The sequence below is a fragment of the Delphinapterus leucas genome, chromosome 18, assembly GCF_059928025.1.
Source record: "Delphinapterus leucas isolate spDelLeu-1000000601 "Yukka" chromosome 18, BTC_Dleu_Yukka2, whole genome shotgun sequence".
In the NCBI taxonomy this organism is placed as follows: domain Eukaryota; kingdom Metazoa; phylum Chordata; class Mammalia; order Artiodactyla; family Monodontidae; genus Delphinapterus; species Delphinapterus leucas.
Window position 1 is genome coordinate 72,571,200 of NC_143146.1, and position 4,845 is coordinate 72,576,044.

At 47.1% G+C, this 4,845-nt stretch overlaps 1 long non-coding RNA gene across 3 annotated transcripts in view; it reads right to left on the reverse strand.

The window, feature by feature from the left end:
• The window catches only part of LOC111175198 (uncharacterized), a 117,006-nt gene extending 112,232 nt beyond the window's left edge, over window positions 1–4,774 (reverse strand). For all 3 annotated transcript variants that reach the window (XR_016388744.1, XR_002644651.3, XR_002644650.3), the window contains exons 1-2: window positions 4,478–4,774; window positions 4,153–4,366 (exon numbers count right to left, since the gene is read on the reverse strand). This is a non-coding gene — a long non-coding RNA (uncharacterized LOC111175198). The remainder of the gene's footprint in view (window positions 1–4,152; window positions 4,367–4,477) is intronic.
• Between the last annotated feature and the right edge of the window lie 71 nt (window positions 4,775–4,845).

Below are 4,845 nucleotides of genomic sequence, written 5' to 3' on the forward strand. Positions count from 1 at the left end.
AAAGCAACAATTATAAAACTACCTTGTTGGGCTTACGGTGTATAAAGATGTAATTTGTATGACAATAAAAGTATAAAGAAAAGGGAGGGAACGGAATATAAAGAAGCAAAAGTTTAGCAGACTATTTAAATTGCTATTAATCCAAACTAGATTGTTCTAAGTTACAATTTCATTTTAATTGCCAGGGCACCCAATAAAAAAAAAATCTCAAAAATATATAGTAAAGAAACAATAGATAATTTAAATGGTATGCTAGGAAATTTTATCTAACACAAAAGAAGGCAGTAACGAAGAAATAAAGGGAAAAAGACATGACATAAAGAAAATTTTAAATGACATACAAAAGCCCTAACCTACTAGTAATTATGTTAAATGTAAATGGATTAAACATTCCAATTAAGAAGTAGAAATTGGAAGAATGAATTTTAAAAAGTCCAATTATATGCTGTCTACAAGAGAAGAGCAAGCAATGACACAGAATGGCTATTATCAAAGAAAAGAAACTTGTGCACTGTTGGTGGGAATGTAAATTGGTACAGCCACTAAGGAAAATGGTACGGAGATTCCTCAAGAAATCAAAACTAGAGCTACCATATGATCCAGTAATTTCACTTCTGGGTATTTATCCAAAGGAAATGAAATCACTATTTCAAGGGCATATGTGCCTCAGAGACAGGGCAGATGTGCCTGGAGTGGTCGCTGGAGCTGGATGGTGGTAACACACGAAAAACACATGGTCCAGATGCCTCTAGTATGGGCTGGGGGACATCTGAACGAGCAGGGGAGTGGAAATAGAGAGTGGACACCAGTTTCTTTCTTGTCTCCTCACATTCCTTCCCTGTGGGGACTACCTCTTCCTCTATTTCTGTGATACTAGTGGAATTGCCAATCAACCTCCTCTCTGCACTGTCCCCCTGCCCCACAGAGGTGGGTATGTGACCCAGGCTAGCCCAAAAGAGAACACCACTCTGCAGGAATCAGGGGGAGGTATGTAAGCTTGGGCATGCGGCCCAAGCAGAGCCTATTGTGGTCCTTTTGTAGGACTGAAATGGATGCTGGAAGGGGTTTCCTTCTTCGCTGCACTTCAAAAACCACTGCTTTTACCAATGAGAGATTTGGCAAAGAATACAGCCATCAGGAAAACTGCGAGATAGAGAGATTGAGATATATTTTGAAAACCTAGCTCCAGACATACGTACATCTGGCAAATCCTAAACTTCGCAGTTATGTAACAATAAATTTAAAAGATTTCCTAGAGTTGTTTGAATCAGGTATGGATTACCTGCAATTGAGTGATTCTTGACTAACACAGAGAAGTCGTTGTTTCTGTTTTTGACCATTTAAAACTATGGTTGGCTGTGACTTGTGGAAACACGAATCTCCAAGGAAGAAGTCAGGGACAGATTATCCTTGGTCTCCTACTATTTTAGGGAAATGGTTAATAAGAACACAAAGATTTATCTTTGGGAGTATTCAATAAGGTGATGGTTTGATGAGATGATGATAATTAACTAAAATGATGTGCCCAAGAGTACTTCCTTGGAAGTATTCATATCTCTCCTCTCCTGAATAGAGCCTTATATTATGGGATTGGGGACCTGGATCTCCAAAAGACTGCAATGATCTCATAGCATCTGTCTCTGAGAAATGAGGAGGATAGGAGACAATGAAACGGGGAGCTGTCTTTGAGGGTAATAAGATTTCCAATCTGTAGCCAGTTGGGGAGGAGCTGAGAAAAGATAGTGGGGCTTTATCCTTCCCATCACTGCTTCATGTAGAATCCCTGCTTCTCATCTGGAATCCCCTCCGGTTACTCATCATTTAACTAATGTGTGAATGCCTCTTCTGTGCAGGCACTCTGCTTAGCACACAGCGGTGCACAGGTACAAAAGGGCTTTGCCTTTATGGAGTTTCAGCCTAGCGGGGGGAAGACAGACAATGAAACAATTAATTAGGGCTTCCCTGGTGGCGCAGTGGTTGAAAGTCCGCCTGCCGATGCAGGGCACGCAGGTTCGTGCCCCGGTCCAGGAAGATCCCGCATGCCGCGGAGTGGCTGGGCCCGTGAGCCATGGCCGCTGAGCCTGCGCATCCGGAGCCTGTGCTCTGCAACCGGAGAGGCCACGACAGCGAGAGGACCGCGTACCGCAAAAAAAAAAAAAAAAAAAAAAAAAAAAGAAAAGAAAAGAAATACACCACTTCTGATGATGTATCCTTAGGCTCTGGATTGATGCACGCATACCATGTTTCTCTAGAGGATGGTTTCGGACCTGGGGTCCCAGAGTGCTTGCGGTGGGGATGGCCACCTGTTATTAAAATGAAAGCCATCCAGAAGTGCTGCCACTGGCATCTGATCTGTGTCCAGAGGAGTCCTCCAGTACGGGATGAGGGGGAGGGAAACCAACATGTGGGATCTTCCCGGACCGGGGCACGAACCCGTGTCCCCTGCATCGGCAGGTGGACTCTCAACCACTGCGCCATCAGGGAAGCCCTCCCCTATTATTAACATCTTGAATTGTTGTGGTGCATTTGCTATGACTGATGAGCCAATGTGGACACATTATTATTAGCTAAATTCTGTAGTTAATATAAAGGTTTACTGTCTGTGTTGGACATTCTGTGGTTTTTGACAACCGTATAATGACGTGTAGCCTCCTTACAGTATCGTTAAGAGTAGTTTCACTGCCCTAAACATCCCCGTGCGCTACTTATTCATCCCTCCCACTTCTTCCCCCGACAAGCCTCTGGCAACCACTGATCTTTTTATTGTCTTCATAATTTAGCTTTTTCCAGAAGTTGGCATCATACAGTATGTTGTTAAAAGAGGACAAACACAATTCCCCTAGGCCAGCAGCTAGCAGGAGGTAGAGTTTAGTCCAAAACCGCATCTGTCTGACCCTGATTCTCTACGTTTTCTGGACCGCATCCTGCCTAACGGTGCTGGCCCGGGACTTGGTCTGTCCACCTTCACCCTGGATGGTGCTCCTAGGGCTTAAATTCTAGCATTTCCTTTCCTTAACAGTCTTTGGAATCTTGGATCCGCTGTTCTTTGAGTCTCATCAGGGTGGCCTGTCACTCATGATCCCTCTGGACCTGCGTGTGATCCTAACCTGCCTGATTTCGCTTTATTTATAAATCCAGCGAGTTTTTTCGACATTTTCCCCTAACTTTTTGCTCAGGCTTTGAGCATCATTATTCTTCCCCTGGTTCGCACTGAATCTTTTCTGCCAGCAAGTTGCTTGCTCACGGGCCTTGTCATGGAGGGTCTCCTACAGTTTTACTGAAGACGAAGTCTGCTGGGTGAGGCTGCTAAATGGAGCACAGTGCTGACAATTGTCTTGGTTGAGTTCTACCCATACACCCATCAGGGCCTGGAACACTTGCTCTCAGAATTTACAGATACTAACTCTATGATCCGTCTGCTTGTTGCCCGAGCAGAGCATCTCTACAATCTATTAAGTTCTATTTTATACTGCCAAGAGTAAAAAAAAAAAAAAATCCCACAATCATATTTCAAGTACTAAGGGATATTCTGCTAAGAATAAAAGGTTTATAAGCTCCAAACAGAAGTGAAATAGCTTGTGGAAAACCATAAAGGAATGAAAGAGTAGAATTCAGATTCAAATCCAGATCAAGTGCAAAGGCAAAGCTGGTGGTCCTTGAATCACACCAGGCTTCCCTCTGTGAAATCCTATGATGGCAGTGTCAGCGGGTTAAGGAGGCTGTGTGGGATTCAGGAAGAGCCCCAGCACAGGAGACCTCCTTAATGCAACTTGAGAGCATCCTTTCACCAATGAACAGTTGAAACTGAAATTTTGTTTTAAAACAACGTGTATGTAGTCACTGATTATGATACCAAACACTCCAAAGTGCCTTGCAAATACTAGCCCATTGCTATGTGTTCACGAAAACGCTTCTGAAGCTAGTAGCACCCTGCAGTTATATGCTTTATAAATTGCTAGTGTAATTCCAAGACTATCGCACCCTGTGGCTGATAATGAGGCCCCATCACTGACCAAGGACATTGCGGGGGGAGGGGGGTTGGGTAGGAAGCGTGGAAAGGACTCAAAGGCCGTGGACACCGTACTATCGTTTTTCCTGTTTTCCTGCAAAGTTAGAGAGGAGGCTGGCGGGGTTAATCTATGACCTACTTACCTCTCTCATGTCACAGGTTACTGGATCTCTATAGACTGTGGCTTCTGCTTGGTTTTGGGCGCCAAGAGGGAGCCTGTGAGGTGAGCGCGGTGGGACCCGGTGCTAGTTTCTGCCATCTCGGGGAGAGTAGCTCCGGAAGTAGCCGCGGAGACAGGCCCGCCGGCCAGGTGCTCGTCCTACCGCCAGGGGCACAGGCAGATTCAGGCTTCCGGCCCTTCCGGACAAGGGGCGAGGATACATTATTTGTTGAAAGTAAGGGAACAGCAATAAAATATTCCAATGACAAAGAAATGAAGGTTTATCATAATTTAAAAAAAAAACCAACCTTGAAGTCCCTCCCCAATCTTCTCATTTTGGGGGAGGCAAACTGGCCGCGAGCGCGGGGTCCGCTCGCCGGGGTCCGCTCGCCGGGGCCTGCGGTCGGGTGGACAGTCCGGCGGCCGCGCCAGTCGGGCCCGCGCGGGGGTCTGCGGGGACCCGAGGATGCAGGCGGGCTCCCACTGCCCGAGGGATGGCCGCACGCAGGCGGGACGACCACCAGCGCGTCGGCAGGCGCCGCCCACCCGCGGGGGAATCCCAGGTTAGGGCGCGGGGCGCGCGAAGACGCCGCGCCCCGCCCCGCCCCCCGCCCCGCCCCCGCCGCCGCCCGCTCCCGGAGCCGCCGCCGCGCCGTGCTGCCATTGGTGCCAGGCG